Source organism: Silene latifolia, chromosome X (assembly GCF_048544455.1).
Source record: "Silene latifolia isolate original U9 population chromosome X, ASM4854445v1, whole genome shotgun sequence".
In the NCBI taxonomy this organism is placed as follows: Eukaryota; Viridiplantae; Streptophyta; class Magnoliopsida; order Caryophyllales; family Caryophyllaceae; genus Silene; species Silene latifolia.
In genome coordinates, this window is record NC_133537.1 from 43,521,235 (window position 1) to 43,548,136 (window position 26,902).

General features: G+C 39.5%; 2 non-coding genes across 2 annotated transcripts; both read right to left on the minus strand.

Moving 5' to 3' along the window:
* Nucleotides 1-164: 164 nt before the first annotated feature.
* On the minus strand, nucleotides 165-271 carry LOC141625058 (small nucleolar RNA R71). The gene has a single exon (XR_012534857.1). It is a non-coding gene; the product is annotated as a small nucleolar RNA R71 (small nucleolar RNA).
* A 24,817-nt stretch (nucleotides 272-25,088) lies between these two features.
* On the minus strand, nucleotides 25,089-25,195 carry LOC141624786 (small nucleolar RNA R71). Its single transcript, XR_012534591.1, has one exon. It is a non-coding gene; the product is annotated as a small nucleolar RNA R71 (small nucleolar RNA).
* Nucleotides 25,196-26,902: the final 1,707 nt, after the last annotated feature.

Sequence of the window (26,902 nt, forward strand, 5' to 3'; positions counted from 1 at the left end):
GCGTCACTCAAGCCCAAATAAGGGAAATACTTTTCCCTTTCTCTTTGAAGGACAAGGCTAAGCTTTATATCAATAGCCTTGACCACACCGCTATGGGAATCACAAATTGGGAGACTTTGGCTCTTGCGTTCTATCAAAAGTTTTTTCCACCGGAGAAAACTCAAACTTTGAGGAGCCAAATCACCGGATTCCGTCAACAAGCTCTTGAGAGCTTATATGAAACTTGGGATAGGTACAAAAAGTTGCAAAGGCAATGCCCACATCATGGGCTAGATGATTGGTTTCTAGCTATAACATTCTACAATGGATGTTGTGCCGAGTCCCGAAGGATTCTTGATTCCGCCAACAATGGGCGGTTTGATCAAATTGACACCGATATTGCTCATTCCACGATCGAATCTATGGCGGTCCATGATGCACAATATGTCAATTCCCGAAGTGTGCCACTCAAAGGTGAACAAGAATCCTCCGACAACTCCGTCTTGTTGGCTCAAATTACCTTACTCTAACAACAATTGGCGGAACGAGATGCTAGAGATTCCCTTCAACAACTCAATGTCGTGCCTTCTACAAGTCAAATCATTGTTTGGGATGGTTGCGGAGGTGCGGGTCATTACACCGCTCATTGCCGAGCTACTATTGAGGAGGTAAATGCTTTTCAAGCTCTTAGACAAAGTTCATATCCACCGGGTACTTTTTCCAATACATATAACCCGAATTCAAGATTCCACCCGAATATGTCTTATAAAAGTAATAATGTGCTTAATCCTCAACCTCAACCCCCACCACAAAAAAATGCCTATGTCCCTCAACAACAAAAGTATAATCCTCCACCGGGTTATCAAAACCAACAAAGACCACCACAACACAATTACCAACAAAATCAACCCCCACCACAAAATGGCCAACAAAACAACCAAGGAGGAGGGAAGCTTGAGGTCTTGATAGTGCAAATACAAAAAGGAATTGATGGCTCAAATCCAAAAGAATGAGCAAGCTCAAAATGCCGCGATCAAGATGTTGGAGCAACAAATGGCTCAACTAGCCTCATCTAGCTCTTCAAGGAAAACGGGTCAACTATCCCCTCAAGGTGAGCAACCACATGCTACCCTTAATGCTATCTCCTTAAGAAATGGTACGAAATATGATGGGCCATCCCATACCTAAGGAAGATGAAGAGGTACTTGTTGAGTTGGAGATTTCTCCAAATGGTAAATAAAGTGAGGATGTTCCAAAGAAGGTGGAAGATCCACTTGTGGTTGAGAAAATCAAAGATGTGGAGGATGCTCCTCCAAAGAAAGATGTTGAAACAAAGGTGCCGAAAAAAAGTCAAAGTGCTATTCCCTCATAGATTGGCAAAGCATCAAAAGAATTCTCAATTTGGTAAGTTCCTGGAAGTTGTGAAGAATCTCCAGGTAACCGTTCCTTTTACCGAATTAATCACTCAAATTCCATCTTATGCTAAGTTCATGAAAGATATTTTAATTAAGAAGAGGACTTTTGACGAAGTTGAAACAATAGCTCTCACCACCGGGGTGAGTGCTCTTTTGCAAAACAAGTCCCCTCCTAAGTTAAAAGATCCCGGTAGCTTTTCTATTCCATGCACAATTGGCACCTATCAAATTGATAAAGCTTTATGTGATTTAGGTGCTAGTGTGAGTGTAATACCTTACTCTATTTGTGCTAAGCTTAATATGGGAGTCTTAAAATGTACTAGTGTCACATTGCAAATGGCGGATCGTTCTATAAAACGCCCTTTGGCAGTTTTGGAGGATATTCCCGTTAAGGTTGGTAAGTTTTTCATTCCGGTTGATTTTATTGTTCTTGAAATGGTCGAAGCTGCCCAAATCCTAATTATTTTGGGAAGACTCTTTTTACATACCGCGGGCGCGTTAATTGATGTCAAGAATGGTAAAATTACATTGGAAGTGGGTGACGATAAGGTCACATATAATTTGAATAGTGCCATGAAGTGTCCCATGATAGAAGAGTCTTGCTATTCTATTGACATTTTGGATGTTGTTGACATTGTTATAGAAGACTCTACGTCTCGATCTTTATCTAAAGATCCCTTGGAGGCACTCTTGTTATTGGAATCATTTGCAGGTGATGATGAGATTGGAAATGAGGATATTGATGCTTTGGAGCAAGCATTGGATGGGGAAGAGCTATCATTAGTGGAGAGCTCACACTTTATAGGTTTGGTTGCTACACCTCAAGACCTTGAGGTACAAAAACACGAACTTAAACCCCTTCCTTCCAATTTGAGGTATGATTTTATAGATGACGAGGAGATGTGTCCGATAATTGCTAGTGCTAAATTGAATGAGAGTCAATTGTCTAAATTGCTTGATGTCTTAAGGTCTCACAAGAAAGCCATTGGCTACTAACTTGATGATTTAAAGGGGATAAGCCCCGAATTTTGCACGCATAGAATTAACCTTGAGGAAGATCATAAACCATGTGTCCAACGTCAAAGACGACTAAATCCGAACATGCAAGAAGTGGTAAAAAAGGAAGTGCTTAAATGGTTGGATACGGGAATTATTTATGCAATTTTTGATTCTAAATGGGTGAGTCCGGTCCAAGTTATTCCTAAGAAAGGGGGAACCACCGTAGTCAAAAATGATAAAAATGAACTAATTCCAACTAGAATTGTGACGGGTTGGAGAATGTGTATTGACTATAGGAGGCTAAATTTAGCCACCAAGAAAGACCACTACCCATTGCCTTTTATTGACCAAATGTTGGAGCGGTTGGCATGTCACAAGTATTTTTGCTATCTAGATGGTTCTTTCGGGTTCTTTCAAATATCCATTCACCCGGATGACCAAGAAAATACCACATTTACATGTCCTTATGGTACCTTTGCTTACAGTAGAATGCCTTTCGGTCTTTGTAATGCCCCTGCCACTTTCCAACGTTGCATGATAAGCATCTTTTCCGACTTTATCGAGTCTATCATGGAGGTGTTTATGGATGACTTTAGTGTCTATGGTTCTTCTTTTGTTGATGTTTGTCTCACTTATCTAAAGTGTTGAAGCGTTGTGAAGAGGTTGACTTAGTGTTAAATTGGGAAAAGTGTCACTTCATGGTAAATGAAGGAGTGGTGCTTGGTCATATTTTCTCGGAAAGAGGAATTGAAGTGGACCGTGCTAAGGTCCAAGTTAGTGAACAACTACCCCCACCGGTAAATGTGAAGAGTGTAAGGAGTTTCTTAGGCCATGCGGGGTTCTACCGCCGTTTTATTAAAGAATTTTCTAAGATTGCAAAACCCCTTACAGAGCTTCTTTTAAAAGATGCTCCCTTTGTATTTACTAACGATTGTCTTGAGTCTTTTAATAGGATCAAGAAGGCTTTGATTTCCGCACTTATCATCCTATCACCAGATTGGAACTTGCCATTCGAGCTCATGTGTGATACAAGTGACTATGCGGTAGGTGACGTGCTAGGACAAAGAAAGTACAAGGTTCTCCATGCTATCTACTATGCTAGCAAAACCTTGGATGCGGCTCAAATCAACTATGCACCACAGAGAAAGAGCTACTTGCCATTGTCTATGCCTTAGACAAATTCCGCTCTGACTTGATCGGTTCAAAAGTCATTGTTCATACCAATTATGCCGCACTAAAGTACCTCCTAGCCAAACAAGAAGCTAAGCCAAGGTTGATACGATGGATCTTGCTCTTGCAAGAATTTGATCTTGAGATTAAAGACAAGAAGGGGGCCGAAAATTTTGTTGCCGATCACTTATCTCGTTTGAAGTTCAATGACGGAGGTATTGAATTACCTATCGATGATTCCTTCGCCGATGATGTTTTGATGATGTTGGAAGCCAATACTCCTTGGTATGCCGACATAGCCAACTATCTAGTTGGAAGAGAGTTGACAACTAACCTTTCATATCAACAAAGAAAGAAGTTCTTACATGATGCCAAGTTCTTCCTATGGAACGATCCAAACTTGTTCAAACATTGCTCCGGCGGGCTATTCCGGAGATGTATCCCACATTGGGATGTGAAAGGGGTGCTAGAAGGATGCCATTATTCTCCTTATGGTGGTCATCATGGACCATCCAAGATCGTTGCAAAGGTGTTGCAATCCGGCTTCTATTGGCCAACTAAGTTCCAAGATGCTAAAGATTTCGTGATGGCTTGCGATGCTTGCCAAAAGACGAGTTCCATATCAAGGAGGCACGAGATGCCTTTAAATGGTATCTTGGAAGTGGAGGTATTCGATGTTTGGGGTATTGATTATCAAGGACCGTTTCCTTCCTCAAAAGGGAATCGGTATATTTTGGTTGCCGTTGATTATGTCTCTAAATGGGTAGAGGCAATTGCTACTCCAACAAATGATGCTCGTGCCATGATCAACTTATTCAAGAAGATCATATTTCCAAGGTTTGGTGTCCCGAGAGCGGTCATTAGTGATCGTGGTACTCATTTTGGTGAGAAACAACTTGATGCCTTATTGGAGAAATATGGAGTCCATCATAGAAGAGGGTTGGCTTACCATCCACAAACTAGTGGCCAAGTAGAGGTTTCTAACCGTGAGATCAAGTCCATACTTGAGAAAGTTGTTGCCAAGTCACGAAAGGATTGGAGTATGAAGCTCGATGATACCTTGTGGGCCTACTGTACCGCATATAAGACACCTATTGGTACCTCACCATATAGGTTGGTCTATGGAAAGGCGTGTTATCTCCCCGTTGAGATGGAACAAAAAGCTTATTGGGCGGTTAAGGAGCTTAACATGGATCCGAAATTGAGTGGAGAAAAGCGGTTGTTGCAACTCAATGAACTCGATAAATTTTGCTTACAAGCTTATGAGAGCTCCCGTCTCTACAAGGAGAAGACAAAGAGATGGCATGTCAATAAGATCTTGAACAAGGAATTTTAAATCGGTGATAAGGTGTTGCTATTCAATTCCCGTTACAAGGTATTTCCAGGAAAGTTACGATCACGGTGGTCCGGTCCATATACTGTCACAAATGTCTACAAGTTCGTTTCCGTTGAAGTGATGACCACCAAGGGCGAAAAATTCAAAGCAAATGGCCATCGTTTGAAGATTTATCATGAGAATGTGATCGTTGGTATAATAGAGGAAGTGACCGTTCAACCTCTACTAAAGAAAGCTTAAACCGACTCAAGCTTTTTCGTCGTGCGGGACGTTAAACCAGCTCTTCTTGGGAGGCAACCCAAGCTTTTTATTTGCTTTTATTTATTTTTGTTTTTAATTTTTCGCAATTTAATGTTTTTCGTAGATTAGTAATAATATGCTAGACTTGACGATGTTTCTTTTTGTGATTTATAGGTGAAAATGAAGAAAAGGAGAAATTAGCACGCTTCCTCATGCAAAAACCTCGTTCGGGGACGTAGATTTCGAAAAATGGGACGGAAATAAAGAAATCCGGAAGCAAAGGCGAAAAAAGGCATGGACCGGTCAACCTCGATCGGGGACGTGGATTCCTACTCGTTTGGCCGCTGTTTTAGACGGGTAAAAAAAAAAAATAGAAGTTCATTCTATCATACTCCCGACGGTACTCCTCTACTCTTCTCCTTTCATTTTCTTCACTTTTCTTCATCTAAAATCACAAAGAAACATCTAGTTCTTCATCATTTTGCAAGATTCAATCAACCATTAGCATCAACAAGTAAGTTTTCTTCCATTTCTCTTTAATTTCATCCATTTCAATCAATTTAATCAATTTAATCAAGTTTTGCAAACCCTAACTCAAATTGGGGGAATTTGATTTTGTGCTTATTTGTACTTGAAATTGATTGTAGAATGCTCTATTCATGTTTATAGTATGAATTAGTTCCCTAATTCGTTCTATTATGTCTATTTGGATGAATTTTGGTTAGCCTTAAGATGAATTTTTGTCTTAAAATTCAGAAAAATGGCACCAAGAAGACCTCATACCCAAGGTTCTTCTAAGAGGAGAAGGAATGATGCGGAATCCTCCCGGGCTGCGGAGTATGTGCAAATGGAAGAGGTCCCGGAATGGCAAGACTCGGATTTTCCCGGAGTAATCTTCAATTGTCAAAAGCAATATGACAATTGGGTCATCCTAAAGAGAAAAGGTATGAAACCGACTAAATTCATTAACGAAGCATCTTTAAACAATATTGGAATTGAAAAGAATGTTAAGGCATTGTTTAAAAATCTTGGTATGAAGCATTGTTATACAATGGATTATAAGACCTTTCCCGAACTCACCCTTGAGTTCTTAAGCTCTTTTGAGTTTTATAGGTCTAAGAAACCCGATTTTGTGCTTTTTGTGACCTTCCGATTGTTTAATGATGACCATAGAATGGACCTATCGGACTTCGCTAATATCTTCCAACTGCCTCATAGAGACTTACCTACCGAATCACCCGAGTCTTATAACCCCGTTTTGACATGGAATGCCATTTCTCACTTCTCTTTTCAAAGTTGGGACCATTGCCCTAACCAATATATACACTATCCCGACATTCGGATTTGGCAAAGGTTTATGGGATGGACCTTTTTCGGGAGAAATGAGCCTCACTCGGTGAGGAAAGTTGAGGCGGAGATTTTGGGTGCTTTCTTGAATGTCAATGGTGATGATAGTTGGGGGATCAATATTCCCTACCACTTTGCGGTCCACTTGCCCAAACAATGTAACCCCAAGAATAGTTCTATTGTCCTAGGAGGTTTGGTTACAAAGATTGCTCATCACTTGTGTCGATTTAAACACCAACTTGAGACCAATGCTTGTGTCTAGGGAAAAAGGGATTGGGCTAGATTATGAATATTTTCTTTCTTGTAATTGGTTTAGGGATGCTCACCTAACATGGTTTGGAAGATAGGTAGGCAAGACTCCATTCGTCTACCCGAAGAGAAGAAAGAAATTAATTCTTTAGTTCACATTAAGCCCTATCATGGGAGTGCCCCTTTTACTAGACCGATTTACCACTTGGATCTTCGAGCTGAGCCACGTACCACCATTGAGCGGCGTAAGGGAGGTCAACCCTCTCAAGCACGCCATTCCACCTCTAGTATTCAATCACCCTCTAGTCTAGAAATGATGAATATGATGAGTGACTTAAGCTTAACTGTTAATGCAATTCGTGATGACCAAAGACTTGCATTGCATCCCATATATGATCATTTTGCTAGACAAGGAGTAATCCAATTTGAGGGGCCACACCCTTCATTTTATACTTATCCCCCGGGTGGATTTCCTCCTCCTCCTCCTCCCCCTCTTAACAATGATGCAGGTACTTTTCCTACATATGCTCCCAGTCCGGATTTTTGTGGTTCGGATTATGGAGTAAAGGCATTACATGGAAGATATGGAGGGTATGGTGGCCATGGAGGGTATGGTGGTTATAGTAGCTATGGTGATAGTCTTGGTAGTGGCCAAAACATTGGTGAGTATGTCACTCCTCTTCAAGAGGATGATTCTAGTGGAAGTGGTCAACAAGGTGAAGCAAGTGGAAGTGGTAAGAAGAAGAAAGGGAGGAAGGGGTTCAACTTTTGGCCCTTTTCTTAGATGATTAATGAAGAACTCCCCCGTATACATACTAGCTTGGGGGGAGGCTAGCTAGTCTTGTAAGTTTTATTTGCTTTGCATTTTAGTTTAATTTCTCGCAACCCATTAAATATGACCCCTTGTCCTTCTTGTTTTGTGCTTTGAGCCATTTTATGGTTTGGTTGGGTAATTTAATTGTTGGCACATTGAGGACAATGCTGTGTTTAGCTTGGGGGGAGAATGCATTTGCATATAGTGTAGTTTGTATGTAGTGTAGAAAATTTGAAATTTTTTTGAGAGAAATTTATGCTTTTTGCTTGCTTGTCACCTACTTTTCCTCTTGCTTATCCTAATAATAGCTTTTGGCTAATTATTTGTTCTTATATGATGGGATAATAGTGTTGGAGCTTGTGTCCTCCAATTAGTGCGGATAACGTCATTGCACATACACTTGTACGGACAAGTGGGAGCTTGTTGGGGCTGGTGTCCTTAACAGTTAGTGCAAGGACTTATAAATCTCTAAAAGGATCAAAGGGCATACTTTTGGTATTATTATCAGTTGATCCACGTTTATCAATAACGGTTGGCTTGCTAGATAAGTTTGACGTTATTGTCATACAGATGGCGGTGATCAACTGGTCCCTAAAAGTCACACCTATAGGATACGTTTGAGAGACGTGACAGTATGAAAATACAGTCATGTTGATGCCAATTTTGACTAACCAGTTAGTCCGAGTTATTGACTAGTAATTAGTCAAACGTGATGTTGAGATATTTTATTTAATACGGATTAAATAAAATGGGCTAAGCGAATTAAGCGATTAATTCGTAAATTGAATGTAAACGATTTATATTCGATTAATGTATATTGAATAAATTAATTATACAATATCGTCTTTGTCGGACATGTATTAATACTTCAACTAACCCGTGTTATTAGTTGATATTTTAATAGCCGATAACCGATGACGACTTATAATAAAAACCGCGTCATATACATTTTAGCGAGACGAGTCGGATCAGTCGGATCACGAGTTAAATGAGGAGAAAGTGGAAAGCCCACTCCCTCCTCTAGTGACCCGCGGACCGAGGCAACAAAAGGAGAGCCTTCTCTCCTTTTGAAACCTAATTCATTTTGACAACAAAATTAGGGTTTTGGGGATCATTTTCTCTCTGAAACCTAGATCTCACATCTCGAAAAACTCACATCAAGTTCTCTCAATATTGCAAGGCAATTAGAGAACGCATTTCTAGCACAAGGGCATATTCTTAGACGATCTTGGGTGCAACAATTAGGAGGAGGTCTACTTTGATCTCTCATTGCCGAATTGCACTAGGACCGAAGGTTAATTCTTGTGCTTAATCGTTTTTCATTATATTTCGTTTATGACCATATTTCACATGTTAAATTTACGTTATAATCCTTAAATTTAAAGGGTCTTATACGGATATTACCCTACAAGTGGTATCAGAGCGAGGCCACGTAAATTTTCATTGTGATTTTTCATAAAACCGATTTTGAAACGATTGTTTTTTAGTCTCGAAAACCGTGCCGTCACATGTGTTACACGGCTGTTTTTGTTTCATTTTTCGTTTTGTTCTTTTGCATATTGTTATTTTATACGGAGATTATAACAATATGTCAAGTTTTGTCAGATTGTAAAATTGTTTTGATGCGGTTTTGATCAAAATTGAGATGTTTTGTTTCGTCAAAACTGTTTTCACGAGGGTTTTATGTTTTCAGAATGTTTTTGCCCTCGATCGAGCATGTTTCTACTCGATCGAGAGCCCTTCCTTGTTGTTTTTGCTCGATCGAGTATTTTTAGTACTCGATCGACCTGTTTAAAACCCTTTGCTCAATCGAGAAGTCCTCGTACTCGATCGAGCAGATTTGATGATAAAAGCCCTCGATCGACCTCGATCTTTGTCGATCGAGTACTTTCTCGATTAGCATACCTCTCGATCGACTAGCGTTCATCGATCGAGCCCTTTGTTCCTCGATCGAGCACTTTTGTCCCTGGATCGAGGGATTTTTGTTCAGCGACTTTGAAAATTTATTCCTTTTGTTTTAAATTTTCTTTTGGCCTTAATATGTACTTTATACGGATATTGTACACTCGCTATGATTGTGAAACGGTTCACACACGTACCATTGAGTTATTTTAAAGCGTATTTAAAGTAACGGATTGTAATAGATTAAAATTAAATTGATAGAAGCGGTTTTATCACATAAATTTTAATCGTTAAAAGGTGGTTTGGATAAATTTAACATAATTACGGAATTATGTCACGGATAAATTTGTTTTAGTTGATGCATTTTCTTTTATCGTTATTTTGAATGCCGTGAATGCCTTTTATTACGTATTTATTCATTTTTACAAACGGTTGTAACTTAGTGTGGCCTTAGTAGAACGTGTTACCGTAATGATGGAACACGGTCTTGGTTGTATTTTGAGATCTCGTATCTCCGATTTTGGATTTTTCACTTGTAATTACGGTTTCGTATTTAGAATGTAAATAGGTTTATATTTGTAAATTTTAAATTGTAATTTTTGAGAAGACCAAAGATGGAGATCGGATGCTCCCTCCCATTTGCAAGGTCAAAGATGGAACATCAAGACAAGCTTTTCGGGTCCAACGGTGGATTCCAAAGTTGTATTATGTTCTTTTTACTAGGATAGGCCACACTAGGAATTTTATTTACGTACTGCATTCTTTTATTTATTTTCGTAACGATAATATGCATCATTTTCCGCCTAAAAACCAAACCACCTATTTATTGCATGAAAACTAACACATATAGAGGTCACGAGTTAGTTTTCTTTGACATTCTCATGTCACACGATCAATGCTAAGCCATCACCTAAATTAATTCATTCACGCAGTCGCTAGTTATTCGTTCACTTAAAATGAATTAAAATTAAGTTGATGGGATCTTCCTCGTATAAACCAAAATTGAGAATGGTCTTTATAGGTCAAACTCCAATGAGTCCCTTCTTCGTCGGTAGGCATAATATGACCCCTTCTACGTCGGGTAAGTTGGAACCGATTGACCTATTTTATCTCAACACTATGGTCACTCAAATGCGATCCTGTGATTATGGTGGACTATAGATAGGATTTACGGAAATCTATCGACCAAGAGTTCTTACGGAAGAATTAGCTAAACAGTTGGCTTATCAATTTACAGAAATTGAGTCTTGGGATCACTTGTATTATTCTTGAGGGAGATCAATTATGCAAGTGCGAGAGTCTACACGTTAAAATGATTTTTTTTTTAAATAGACTTAAATCACCTCGATGAGTTGCTTATTTCGTTTTTGTTTTTCTTTCTTTTTCAGTGTAGAACACGATCTATTAAACTGCTATAACGAAATGGCTGGTCCTACTAACGACCCAATGCCAAGTGCCACATTGGACCGTGAGTCCGGCCGGATCTTCATGAATCGGATGAATCGGTCTACTCGATCGAAGAATGATGGATCAAACTTCGCGGGACCGGGAGGCGGCATTACGGAATCTTTGCCGCGGTGACGGGAAGCTCAAATATCTAATATAGCCCATCCCGCCAAACCCAGGTCCCACGGCTAGAGCTAATGAGATCGCCAAGTTTAACGATTTCTGTATGGAAGCGGGTGCGATTAAGAACGTACTCATTTTTGCAATGGAACCCAATTTGCAGAAACGCTTCATAGCCCATGGTGCAAACAAGATTTTCACCACGCTCACTAAGGAATTCTCGAAAGCACCGAGAATCGTGACCTATGAGCATATCACTCGCTTCTTTGATGCGAGACTCGAAAAAGGGCCAACCAGTTAGTCCACACATTCTCGGCATGATTGAGAATGTCGAGAAGCTGGAGACGCTTGATTGTAAGATCGCGAGAACATTGTGATTGACAAAGCATGCTTCATTCACTCCACGATGGTTTTGCGCTCTTTAGAGCGAATTACTATATGAATGATTTGAAGAAAAGTCCCCATGAACTGCACTCCCTTCTTGTACAGACCGAGAAGGACATGAAGTTCAGTAGGAGCATGAAACAGGATGTTCTCGTTGTGTCAAACAAGGGCAAGGGTAAGGGCAAAGCTAAAGCGAGACCTAGCGAAGAGGTAAGGCGAAGTTCAAGAAGTCGAGGTTCAGGTAAGAGTGGTCTGGTGAGTCGAGCAACTCATCGGGCGCGACAAAGAGCAAGGATGGTAACATGGAGTGTCACCATTGCCACAAGGCGGCATTGAGGCGTACATGTACCGTATACCATGAGGACATAAAGGCAGGTCGCGTTAAACCTGTTGGTATGTTTTCTTCCTCTTCTACTTTTATTCATATGATTGAGATTAACCACGTAAGTTACGGAACTTGGGTACTAGATACTGGTTGTGGTTCTCATCTGTGTAATCATGTGCAGGGGCTCCGAAACATCGAACCCCTCGTAAAGGGTGAGGTGGACCTGCGTGTCGGGAATGGAGCACGAGTGGCTGCCGTCTCGAGGGGAACATATGTGATCCAGCTTCCTAGCGGATTTGAGTTATCTTTATATAATCGCTATTATGTACCCAGTCTTTCTAAAAACATTATTTCGGTTTACGCACTTGACAAACTTGGTTTTTCATTTGTAATAGAGAATAATTCTTGCATTTTCTCATTACACGATATGATTTATGGCAAGGCAGTCTCCATGAACGGAATTTATGTTTTAGATCAGACCACCGAAATATTACACGTAATGAATAAAAAGTTAAAGGTTGGTGACAAAGATCAAACGTATCTATGGCAACGCGCCGTATGGGACACATTAATGAGAAACGCGAAAAAAAGCAGCTCATAAAGAATGGAGCTATCTCGGCCTTTGATTTTCAATCATTTGGCACGTGTGAATCATGTCTCATCGGTAAGATGACTCGGATTTCCTTCAAAGGTGTTGGAATGCGCGGCTGCGACCTATTAGGACCCATACACACGGATGTATGTGGACCTATGTCAATCACCGCACGAGAAGGCTATAGGTATTTCATCACTTTCACGGACGATTTAAGTAGATATGGCTATGTTTACTTAATGAAGCACAAAAGTGAATCCTTTGAGAAATTCAAAGAATACCGAGCAGTCAGGTACAGAACCTCTGGGTAGAAAGATTAAAACACTGCGTTCGGATCGTGGTGGCGAGTATCTTTCTCACGAGTTTGATCAACACCTTAAGGATGTGGGATTGTCTTACGATTAACTCCCTGGAACACCTCGGTTGAATGGTGTGTCCAACGGAGAAATCGAACACTTCTTGATATGGTTCGATCCATGATGAGTCACACGGTATTACCTGATTTCATTATGGGGTTATGCTCTTCATCATTTGCTCTAATACTTAAATCGAAGTCCGTCTAAAGCTGTTGACAAGACTCCATATGAACTATGGAAGGGAACGGTCCCTAACTTGTCCTTTATACGGGTTTGGGGCTGCGAGGCTTATGTCAAGTGGAGACACGAGGATAAGCTCGGCCCGCGATCGGTCAAGACATACTTTATAGGCTATCCTAAAGGAACACTTGGTCATTACTTCTATTCGCCAACCGAACAACGTGTTTTTGTTGCGGCTAGTGCGACATTCTTAGAGAAGGAATTGCTCGAGAATGCAAAGAGTGATAGAACCTTCGAACTGTCGGAGATTCCAGAACCAACTACCGAGCAACCATTGGAGGAACCAGTTCCTTCAATCCCGGCTACGGTTAATATTCCTGAGGAACCTAGGAGGTCGGGAAGAGTCTCTATTCCTCCGGACAGATACATCGGTATGGTCGAGGAACATGACATAGATGACATTCTACTCTTAACGAGTAGTGAACCCGCAACCTATAAAGGTGCCATGACTAGTTCTGACTCAAAGCTATGGCTTGAGGCCATGCAATCCGAGATAGACTCTATGTATGAGAACAACGTATGGGATCTTGTTGACTTACCTGCTAAGGTTCGTCCCCTTCAATGCAAATGGCTTTACAAGATAAAGTATTCTGTGGAAGGTCAACAAGATATCTATAAAGCACGACTAGTTGCTAAAGGTTTCACCCAAGTGCCAGGTTTGCACTACGATGAGATTTTTGCACCCGTAGTCATGCTGCGTTCCATTCGGATTATCTTAGCGATTGCCGCTTTTCATGACTATGAAATTTGGCAAATGGACGTGAAAACCGCCTTCTTAAACGGTTTTTTGGAGGAAGAGTTGTACATGGTGCAACCCGAAGGTTTCATCGATCCTGAATATCCTAAGAAAGTATGCAAGCTTAAGCGTTCCATTTATGGACTTAAGCAAGCATCTCGGAGTTGGAATCATCGCTTCGACCAAGTGATAAAAGAAAATGGATTCATTCGATCAGTCGAGGAACCATGTCTCTATATCAAGTCGAGTGGGAGCAAGATTGTCTTTCTAATATTGTATGTTGACGACATACTCCTGATTGGGAATGACATACCTCTCTTAACTTCGGTGAAAGTATGGTTGAAGAACCATTTCCAGATGAAAGATCTGGGTGAGGCACAAAGAATTTTGGGCATCCGTATCTATCGAGATAGATCACGTCGGATGTTATCTCTCGTCGGGAGTCTTACATAGACAAAGTCCTAGAGAGATTCAGCATGACTAACTCCAAAAAGGGGTTTCTTCCTATGGCTCCAGGGGTGCATTTGAGCAAGTCTCAGGCACCAGAGACACCGGAAGAGAAAGAGAGCATGACACGGATTCCTTATGCTTCGGCTATAGGATCAATCATGTATGCCATGATATGCACACGTCCGGACGTGGCATATGCATTGAGTATGACAAGTCGATTCCAACAGCATCCAGGTGAATCACATTGGCTGGCTGTCAAGAACATTCTTAAGTACCTACGGAGGACTAAAGATTGGGCATTGACTTATGGAGGCCCTCAAAAGCTATGCGCAACCGGTTTCGCAGATGCTAGCTTCCAAACGGATCGAGATGACTCGAAATCTCAATCTGGATTCGTTTTTACTCTTAATGGCGCTGCAGATCGGTGGAAGAGTTCCAAACAAATCATTAAAGAGATTCTACGACCGAGTCCGAGTACTATGCCGCGTACGAAGCTACAAAGGAAGCGATATGGATGCGTCAATTCTTACACGGACTATCCGTAGTGCCTAGTTCGAATGACCCGATCACCATCTATTGTGACAATAGAGGTGCCATCTTCCAGGCTAAGGAGCCCAAGTCTAGCAACAAATCTAGGCATGTACAACGGAAAGCTCATCTAATCCGAGATTACGTGGAGCAAAAGGAAGTAGTGATAGAAAAGATTGCTACTGATGATAATATAGCAGATCCTCTCACTAAACAATTACGACAAGATAAGCATGAAGGGCACGTTCTTTCCATGGGAATTAAACGTGTTCCTGAGTTGTAGTACTCTTTTATGGATTAGATTCATTCTTTTTGTACTCTATACAACATCATCGTTTTGATATTTATATATATTTTGTTTTTCATGTGGAATTGTACGACAATTTTTGAACACCACAAAGTGAACTGAACAAACATTATATTTCTAGTCCTTAATTGCCCACATGAGCTGATAACTCTGGCAATTATTTTGTGACGTTGGTTGATGGTGGGTTCAACAAGCCATAAGTCAAACGGTTGTGACCAATCACGAGAGGCGATTTATACGGATCTCTCGTAGGACACAATTGTGACATCGACGTGGAGTCCTAAATGTTTTATAACATTCGGTGCCCGGTCGTGGATAGGACTTCCATGGTGATCCTAAGAGTCGATTCTTTTGACTATCGACTGTCTCTTGAGACTAAGGCAGATTTTGGGTGACTTTGGTTTCTTTCTCACGGTCATCCGTAACAGGGGGCCAAGTAGATTTTTTCTGGGTCATTTCATGCTGTGCTTAGATCGGAAGGAGTCGAGTTGAAGGAAATATTCAGCCTTTATCAGGTACTCGATATTTCTCAGGGCCACTCGAGGAGTCAGAATCGAAATGCATGGCCATGCTCGGATACGGATTCGTTTTATCGGTTAAGTTACTCTCTAGTCGGGGAAACCACTCTTGATACTGATCGATTGTAAAATACGACCTTTGCGGATCCGGATCCGCAAATTGTTTTACATTGAGTGGGAGAAATTTTAAATGAATATGAGAATCGGTTATCGCACATACACTTGTACGGACAAGTGGGAGTTTGTTGGAGCTTGTGTCCTCCAATTAGTGCGGATAACGTCATTGCACATACACTTGTACGGACAAGTGGGAGCTTGTTGGGGCTGGTGTCCTTAATGATTAGTGCAAGGACTTATAAATCTCTAAAAGGATCAAAGGGCATACTTTTGGTATTATTATCAGTTGATCCACGTTTATCAATAACGATTGGCTTGCTAGATAAGTTTGACGTTATTGTCATACAAATGGCGGTGATCAACTGGTCCCTAAAAGTCACACCTATAGGATACGTTTGAGAGACGTGACAGTATGAAAATACAGTCATGTTGATGCCAATTTTGACTAACCAGTTAGTCCGAGTTATTGACTAGTAATTAGTCAAACGTGATGTTGAGATATTTTATTTAATACGGATTAAATAAAATGGGCTAAGGCGAATTAATGCGGTAATTCGTAAATTGAATGTAAACGATTTATATTCGATTAATGTATATTGAATAAATTAATTATACAATATCGTCTTTGTCGGACATGTATTAATACTTCAACTAACCCGTGTTATTAGTTGATATTTTAATAGCCGATAACCGATGACGACTTATAATAAAAACCGCGTCATATACATTTTAGCGAGACGAGTCGGATCAGTCGGATCACGAGTTAAATGAGGAGAAAGTGGAAAGCCCACTCCCTCCTCTAGTGACCCGCGGACCGAGGCAACAAAAGGAGAGCCTTCTCTCCTTTTGAAACCTAATTCATTTTGACAACAAAATTAGGGTTTTGGGGATCATTTTCTCTCTGAAACCTAGATCTCACATCTCGAAAAACTCACATCAAGTTCTCTCAATATTGCAAGGCAATTAGAGAACGCATTTCTAGCACAAGGGCATATTCTTAGACGATCTTGGGTGCAACAATTAGGAGGAGGTCTACTTTGATCTCTCATTGCCGAATTGCACTAGGACCGAAGGTTAATTCTTGTGCTTAATCGTTTTTCATTATATTTCGTTTATGACCATATTTCACATGTTAAATTTACGTTATAATCCTCAAATTTAAAGGGTCTTATACGGATATTACCCTACAAATAGCTACATGGGGATGTCTTGACATAGTAGGTGGGAGATGAAAAATGAACCGAATAAGCTTGATCTTGACTATTGGCAAGCTACAAAATTGGTAAGGTAGAACCTCTTTAGACCGATGCATCCATATCCGGTCTCTCTTAGGTGAGTGTAGGTGTCTCCTTATGATGTGTGTTTCATCAAAACGCACAAGTATGGTTCTCATGTCATCTCTTTATAAGCATGCATTCATTTTTTATAGCATTTTGGAGCCATTCACATGAATATAATTGCCTTCTTAACCCCTTCACAAACATTTTTCCTAGCTACATTATAATTTGCCTACCTTGTTAAGCTAGTAGCTTTGTTTGGTCTTGTTTGGGTGTTCAATTGGGATTTGTTTCAAAGTTTGGAGAATCATGTGAGCTTGGTCTTAATGCTCAAGAAAGAAAGAAAAAACGGTAAAAATGAAAGAGAAAGATGATGAAAAAAAAGGGTATTGCTTTTTCACATACGGATTTTACTCTTTCACATACAAGTTTTATAATTTTACCCTTGACATTTTCTCTATCTTCCTCTCAAAATCCAATAAATGAATATACCCACCAACAACCACCCGACACCCGCTCACCACTCCCACTGCCTCGCATTGAGCGGACAGTCCCACCACCACCCTAGACGACCCACCACCCTTTGGCCTTCACGGATGAGATTTTAATATGCTGCAGGCACTTTCCTCCCGCCAAACGCATTCCCCATCTTTATTCAACATTATAAATGAAATTGCTGCTACCTCATTAAAATTCAGCCGCCAAAGTGCTACGTAGTACGAGATTCGATTCATTCGATTCGGTGCAAATAACAGGCTCAAACTTGTAATTCGCTACCTATATAATTGCACAAATTGGGTTCAAACTTGTACAATAGTTCACTACCTAATTGAACAAAAATAATAAATCAATTCATCATCCTAAACAAAATTTTGTGTAATTTAATTAACAAAAACGAATATTACTTGTTTGATATACCAACTAAGATAAATAATTGAGTAGTTTTGAAAAAAAAATTGAGTAGATTTTAGAGGAAATGAAAGGAGAGAATAAGTTTTCCTTTTTTAGAAAAAGGGTAGTTTATGAAAAATTTATGAAAAAATGTATGTGAAAGAGTAAAACGCGTATGTGAAAGAGTAACACTGAAAAAAAATGATGAAAAATTGAGAAAAAGTTGAGAAAAGAAAAGAAAAAATAAGGAATGAAAAAAGCAAGAAAATGAAATGAAAATGAAAAAAGAGGTATGAATTGAAAAGAGAAAAAAAAAGAGAAGAAGAAGTTGATGTGAGAAACTCTCATGCATTATTTACATATTTTGGAGAGTTTACTTATGATTCAAATTGCAAATTGGGTTAGAATTGGAATTGAGCATCCTTACATTTTGGTTGTTGCTAGCTTGACATTAGCTCCACAATCCATAATTTATTTGGTCCCTTTCTTACCCATTACAGATTGCGGGCACATTGTTATAAGTCGAGGATAGTTGAGTGTTTATTCACAAAATTGTCCTTTCACATATAAAAGTGTTTGAGTGCACCGTGAGAGTCCATAAGTCAAAAGATCACGTAAGAGCTTAAAGGTTCATTTCAAGTTTTCCATGCTACGCCGTCATGTAAATCTCATCCATGTTTTGCTTTATTCCTTTACTCATGTTGTTTCGGGTTTTAAATCATTATGCTTAGCTTGTTTGGGATAGTGCAATTGATGGGAGATGGTTTCTTGCTTGGGGACAAGCAAGGGTTTAGCTTGAGGGAGTTTGATAAGTGCATATTTTATACATATTTACCCCATTATTTAGCTCCATTTTATATGTATTATGCACTACCTTTAGTGTTTATGAGCTAATATTTACTTTCTAGTTCCATTTGTATGTTTTCTCATGTTTTGTAGGAAAATGAGCTAAAATGAGCCCAATTCTACTCAACTACAAATACTAGAAGCGTGAGCTAAGCTAAAGAAGAGATGATGGACCAACATGGAAGATGTGCATAGACTTGCATGGATAAAATGATGGATTAATTTGAAGAATTACAAATGCAAAGTCAAGCCCATAATTCACAAGTCAACAAATGCCTAGGATGCTAAAATCACATAGAGATCCTCTCTAAGATGCCAAACATTGTATTCAACCGGGTGATTAAGGAGGAGTTAAGGCTTTACTTAGGATTCCTTGGAGCATTTAAGCACGGATTGAAGGAAATAAAGCCGGATACCCACGGCCCCGATCGGGGTTGACCCCCCCTGTAGGGCTTTTACGTTATGCCCCTATTTTCTTATAAATAGGGGCCTTAATCCGTCATTAGGGTTATCTGATTCTCATGTCTCATATACTCTATAATAGCCTTAAGCAATAATTCTCTCATTAGTTTTCATATTTGTTTTCAATATTATTAAGCTTTTAGTTATCAAACATTTGGTTATTTATATATTCAAGCATTTGTTTCTATTTTGTTCTTCCTTACAAGTTCATTTCCATTACGGTATTCCTATTTCTAGTTTACTATTCTACGTTTCTATTTAGTTATCGCATAGTTTATCATTAGCACGTTTATTATATTACATTAGTATTATTCTTATTTTATGTTTCACCATTTACTTTACATCATTTCTACCATTATATCTAGCATTTTATTCAACAAAATTTATAGTTTACATTACATCATGAGTAGCTAAATTCCTTAGTCTAGGGGCTAGGGAAGCCATACAAAATCAAATATAAAATGGTAAATTAGGTTGATATAATATTGTCTAATTGTTTCTATCACATGTTTGCATCGTCACGTTTAATCTCGGTTTAAAGGCCTTATTCATTGATTAAGTTTGTTAATTCGTTCTAAATGTCGAGAGGCACGGAATTGAATTAGACTAAGCATGTGTAGTAGGACTACCTAGTCATAAACGAGAGTTTCTCTAGGACTCGGTCTATAGTTGACACTAATATCGTAAGGTGGGTGTCGCTAAGCCTAAACAATTGACAATGTTATTTATACCGAGTTTAACATAATCATATATTTACTTTTGCATGTGTGATCCGACTCCCCTAGACTCCCTTTTATCATATAGTTTACATCTTAATATTTGGTTGTTATCAAACCAAACAACAAACAAAACAAAACGTAATCGACCTTGATAAGAATCTTTCCATAGCTTTTCACAACGCAATTCCCGTCTCCTTATGTTCGACCCCCTATTGCTACATTAATATGTGTCTAGGGTAATTATCTTTGCATAGGTACACGATAAGCCTATCACCTCTTATGCACGTACTTCTATGCAATTCCCGTAGTTTTATGCTACGAAATGCCCCGAATAGTCTACTTTGGTTTGCTTTGCTTTATTTGTAGGAATGGATCCGAAAGTAGCGGAATTAATCTTGGAACTGTCCCTTTAGCTTGCATTTAGGAGATGAGTGGATTTGGAGCGGAAATACTACTGCCTCGGGATGCATGAAGTCGTCTTGGAAGCAATTCAATGTCCAAATGAGCTGACTATAGTGGTGAATCATCGATCGAGAGTTTTTATTGGCCTATGTGCTCGATCGAAAGCTTTATGTTGAACGGAAGACCTCGATCGAATACTTATTATGTTCGATCGAGAGGTGCTATTTTGAGGTTCCTCGATGGAGTAATTTTGTACCTCGATCGAGTACTTTTGTACCTCGATCGAGGGGTTTTGGCTGAAGAATGTTCGATCGAGCAGTTCCAAAGTGTTCGATCGAGTAACTTGCTATCTGACGCAAGAATTTCTTGCGAGAACTTATTTACTTATTATCCTATTATCGTACTTAGGTTAAATAAATATCTTTCCTATATAAAAGAAAGATTAATTAGGTTAAATGGATTCCTTCATACTGTATTATTCATCTTTCATATCACTTTTCCTCTGCTCTTTATACTATTCGACGTTACATTGCTCTTTATTTCCGGATCTTATTCTTTGTAATATCCTTTCTCTCTTTTATATTATTTCTCTTTTGCACATCTCTTTATCATGTTTGTTATTGCTTTATTCATTGTTATCGCTTTACTTATTATCATGAGTAGCTAGATCCCTTGTGCTAGGGTATAGGGGAGTCATGGTGATTAGGGAGATTGAGATTAGATGATTAGGTTTGGCTGAATCTGGTTTGTGTTGTTAATCACTGCAATTAATTGTAATTAGCTGATTGAGTCGACGCATTTAGCTAGTTAATTTTGTTACGCCTTGACCTGGATTGAGAGATTGGAAGTGGTAAGACCTGCAGTGAACATTAGGGCATTCTAATGAGGGTGAAAGCTAAGTTAGTAATGTTTTAGGGTGAATAGCAGGCCGAGAGGACCTTTTCACTACCCTGCAAACCGAATTTATGCCGACCTTTGACTCTAGTTTTGGATTCCTAGGAAACCATGGTGAACCGACAACCTTAGCACTTTCCTCTCTCATCTGATCACATCTTATTTTCACTGCTCTTTTAGTTTAGCTATAAAATGACTCAAACCCCTCGATTTGTGACCATAGACAGATTGAACAATGAGTAGATAGTGACCGCCTCCCTGTGGATACGATACCCGACTTACCTCTGCTGCATAAGTTAGAGCCAGTTGGTTTTTATTTTTGATAGGGTTGTGAGAGCCGTGTCAAATTTTGGCGCCGTTGCCGGGGAGGCAACTATTTTATTTGCTTGTTTTATTTTTGTCTGTCTTTAGCCTCAAGGAATTTATTCCTTGAGGCAGTTCTTATCTTTTCTTCTAGTTTTGTTTTGATAGGTCCTACAGGTCCTACCTAGACAGGTTTCTAGGAGAAAGATCGTCAAAGGGAAGGCTTGAGTACCTTTGACTCTTCTACCGAGATGTCTAGCGTCTCTAGAATTATAGCACAATTTGAAGCTCAGAATGCAAAATCTGATAAGCTGGAGAATAGACAATCATGAGGTGGTCCACCTCAGTTCCATATTATGGCGCAACAGGTGGTCTACTGTGAGAGATGTGGTGCTATGGGGGACAATGTTGTTATTTGTCTGGCAGAGAACGATGAAGTCTATGCGTTTAAGCAGCATAGACAAGCTAGTCATTCCTATACACATGTGCCACCACATCCGTTTCAGCAACGACGCTATCAAAAACCTCTACATATCTGGCCGCCGCAACAACAAACCCCTCCTCATGCTAAAGAGAATGAAGAGATTGCTGAATTGAAGTCTTTGGTAAAGGCACTTGCACATCTAGTGCAAGAATCTGATAAATCTAGAGAGGCTCGTTTCAAACTATTTGAATCTCAAATAGCTCAATTAGCTGCCGAGTTGGATTTTAGGCATTCAGAGACGGTATATGCTATCTGTAGCGAAAGCGGTCTTTCCTATGAAAGACCTGAGTTGCCTATCGACGATGATGATATGTATGACTCGGAATTCGAAGATTTAGCTGAAAATGAAGCATCATACGAATACTTCTACGCTGTACAGCAACAAAAATTCGATCGAACAACCTACAATGTTCGATCGAATTACTTATATGAGGAGGAGTTCGATCGAGCAGATTACAACACTCGATCGAACACTTTGTACGAGAAAGACCTCGATCGAACAAATGCAAGTGTTCGATCGAGTACTTTTGGTGAAGAAACCCCTCGATCGAGCACTATTCTTACTCGATCGAATGACTTGGCAATGAACAGTGTTGACTCGTCATTTACGCCTATTCTGGATGACGATAAGAAGGTAATTGAGGACCAATCCTGTCAAGTTGGAGGTAATGCTACTCCTTCTATTAAACTCAATGGGACTACTTCTATTTCTTCCGTTAAATCATATGCTGTTGTTGATTTGATGCCTCCGCCCCAGTTTGGGAGCAAGTTGGAGGAATATCGTCTTGTTTCTTCTTATAGAGGTCTTGACAGGTGATGTGACTCATTTTAAAGCATATTTAGTCCCCGAATTAGCCTCGTTCCTATGCTTTTTAGTGCATAATTGGGTCATTTACTATTTTTAGTCTTTCGTTTTGCATATTCTTTGAGGTTTTGATCCCTTGGTAAGAAAGGAGTAAAAACCTTGCATTTTCATGGCAAAATGGAGCTAAATTGATCGAATCTAATGACCAAGCATCAAAGTGAAGACAAGACTAGAAGGCCTATGTAAATAATGAAGTAAATGGGCAATGATGGGAAGATCCTTGCATCTCCAACAAAATCCTTGAGGATTGTTGAAGAAAGAAAAGAAGAGAAGCTGACTGGCCAACAACCCGGGCGTCGCAGTGCACGGGACGAGCGTCCTGGCCTGCTACAATCCGAGCGTCCTCTTGCCAATCCGCTCGTCCTGGCCCCTCTCAATCCGAGCGTCGCCCTCAGCAAGCCGCTCGGATTCCTTTCCAGTGCAGCCCGTCTCTCCCTCAGTCCGCTCGGGATGAGCATATTCTATGAAGACTAGCAAAGCGGAGATGAGCATCTCCTTCGAGAGGAGCACTTCCTCAACTTTTCTTAAGGGTCTTAATCGTCATTTAAGCCCTTAGTAACCCTAATTTATGTACCTAATCCTTAGTATAAATACCCCATTGTACTAATTAGATTAGCACATCCTTCTTATGCTCTTTTTATGTTATTCTAATCCCATCTTAATCTTGTAATCAACTCTTAATTAAGCAATAATACAAATCTCATTTCCTTAATTTTTCTATTGTTCATCATTTATTTTGGGTAATTGAAGATTATTTGGGTATTATTGGGAGATTGACAACCTTCCATCAATCATCAAGTACTTCTATTATTCTTTGCTTATTATTTTAGAATCATCATTAGGTATAATTCTCTTAATCCATTTTTAATTATTGTTAAACATTTCCATTCATTCATCATGTTTTGCTTTGTTAATGTGATTAACAACCTTGTTAGCATGTTAAACTTGATAATGAGTGAGTAGTCTCTTAACTAGGGTTAATGGGGAATTAGGGGAAACCAACAGGGGGATGATTCTTACTTAATCTAATATGTTCACATAATTTATTTGATTGCTTGTTGTGATCTGAACTTATGCACATGTTATGTTTGATGAAATGCGAGCCTATGAATCCTTGCATTTTTTACCCATCACTTACCTATTCAATGAGAGTTGTAAGACATAAACTAACTCGAGTCTCATTAGACCATGAATATAGTTGAGTAGGGAGGATTACGTCAACTTGTAGGTGTTGTACAATCTAATCGATTCGGCTCCAGGACCCAAACCTTCATAGGATTGTAAGATATAAACCAACTCGATCCTATCACAACAATAATTGCTTGCTTATAATTTGAGAATATGTTTGTATGATCAATTCCCATGTATCCCCTATGAACTCATGACACTCTAGTTCTTTTAATCAATCGTTTACATCTCATTTTAATCATCTTGCTTGTTTATTTACATTGTTATTTAGTTTAGTGATCTCTTATCTCAACCCAAATTGTGACACCCTTAGACTCGACCATTTGCAATCGAAAATCCTACATCAATACCCGTCCCTTGGGATCCGACCTTTACTTACCTCTTTACTAATAGTAGAGTAGTTTATGAAGTTATAAATATTGTTTTGGTCTAGGTAACTTTTGACGATGAGTAACAAAACCGACGAACCAAAAATGGCGCCGTTGCCGGGGACGGTGTTAACTTGATTTGATTTTCTTTGATTGTTCTTAGTTGTGTCTTTCTTCGCCTTGGGGAAGCAAAACTCCTCAAGGTTTGTTCTAATTATTTTCAAGTTGTTTGATATTTTGCATGTCTAGAAGATCACAAGGTAACTTGTTACCCATTGATCACGAAATTGAAAGAACTTTGACAAACAATAGAAGACTTGCTAGAAATACTTTGAGATATATTGGTGAGATTGTGTATATTCAACCAAACAATATTGAGTTCATCAACCCTTTTGCAAGAGAAGGAGAAGATACCCAACACATAACCCACCACAAAATCAACCCACAATGCCTAAATTTTCATCATATTCTGTACCAACCGAGGAGAACCTACCAAATGGTACTCCCACACCACAACATTTGACCGGTAATTTCATTTTAAAATCCGCATTTATCCAATTAGTCGAAAGAAGCCAATTTGGGGGGATGCCTAGTGAAGACCCTCATTCTCATATGGAGACTTTTTGTGACTATTGTGATGCGATTTCTCAAACCGGAGTGACTCAAGACCAAATTCGATGGGTCTTATTTCCTTTTTCTTTGATTGGTACCGCGAAACAATGGTTAAAGAGCCTTGATAAGGCTACTCTTGGTATTGACTCTTGGAAGAAATTGGCACTTGCTTTCTACAAAAAGTTCTACCCTCCGGAAAAGACTAACATGCTAAGTGCCCAAATCACGGGGTTCAAACAAAGGGACGAAGAATCTTTGTATGAAGCTTGGGAGCGATTCAAAGGAACTTGTCGATCATGTCCTCATCATGGACTTAGCGAGTGGTTCTTGGTACAAAAATTTTGGAATGGTCTTTATGAAGACTCCCGAAACATTCTCAACATGGGATCAAATGGTATGTTCACCGAAGTTGATGATAATCAAACATGGAACAAGATTGAGGAAATGGCAGTCCATAACTCACAATATAGTAGACCTCGGAAGGCTACTAGAGGAGGAAAGCATGAAGTGGACTCTATTACTCAATTGGGTGCTCAACTTAGTGCTCATATTGATACCATTAATTTGAAGTTTGAGAAGGCTATGGCTAAACTTGAAGAAGCCTCCAAATCACCTAAGCAACGTGTTAATGCCATGGTGGCATCTTCATCAATTCTAAGTGGAATATGTGAGAGTTGTGGAACTTTGGGGCATGACCAAAGTGAATGTAGGGGAACAAGTGAACAAGTGATTGCTTTCCAAGCATACAAGAGTGGTACCCCTTATTCCATCTATTACAATGAAAACACCAAATTCCATCCCAACCTCTCATACAAAAGCCAAAATGTTCAAAACCCTCAACCAACATACACCCCACCCCCAATGAGAAACCAAAATCAAAGACCCTTTTACAACCAAAACCAAGGTTACTAAAATTAAACTCCATACACTCAATCAAATGACCAAGGATTTGATGTTCAAAAAGCGGTCCTCCAAATGCAAAAGAACCAACAAGAGTTTTTCACTCAAATGCAAAAGGATAGCCAAGCAAAAGAAATCACCATTAACAACATACTAGCTCACACAAAGATGTTGGAGATCCAAATGTCTCAATTAGCATCTTCAAGTTCACAAAGACAAAAGGGGCAATTACTACCTCAAGGTAATCCCCCAAGACAAGAATCAGTGAGTGCCATCCACTTGAGGAGTGGTACAAGGTATGAAAGGCCGAAGAGGCCCATTGATGAAGATGTTGTGAATGCTAGTGACAAGGAAAGAGTTGTGCAAAACTCTAGGGAAGAAGAATCCACCATTCAAGAAGTTTCAAAGGAGGATGAAGAGAAGGCCAAAGAGAAGGAGCCTATTATGATTAGACTTCCTTTTCCAAGTCGTCAAGCTAAGCCTAAGTTTGATGACCAACTTGGAAAATTCATGGAGATTGTGGAGAATTTGGAAGTCTCAATTCTATTTACGGAATTAATCAATCATGTTCCGGCCTATGCAAAGTATATGAAAAATATTCTTACGAAGAAGAAATCCATCCGGAAGTTTGAGACTATTGCTTTCACTAAAGTGAGTAGTGCCATCCTACAAGGAAGTTCACCTCCAAAACTAAAGGATCCGGGAAGTTTCTCCATTCCATGCACTATTGGCGACAATACGATCAACAAAGCTTTATGTGACCTTGGGGAAAGTGTTAGTTTCATGCCATATTCGGTACGCAAGAGGCTAGGAATGGGAGAACTCAAGTGCACCAATATCACGCTTCAAATGGCGGATAGATCAACAAAGACACCTTTAGGGGTATGGGAAGATGTGCCGGTAAGAATTGGCAAGTTCTTTATCCCGGTGGATTTTGTTATTGTTGACATGGAATAAGACTCCAACATTCCTATTATTTTAGGAAGACCTTTCTTACACACCGCGGGAGCGGTGATCGATGTAAATCATGGAAAGCTCACCCTTGAAGTGGGATATGAAACCATCACTTTCAATCTTGACAAGACAATGAGAGCTCCATGATTACATGAGCCATGTTTTAT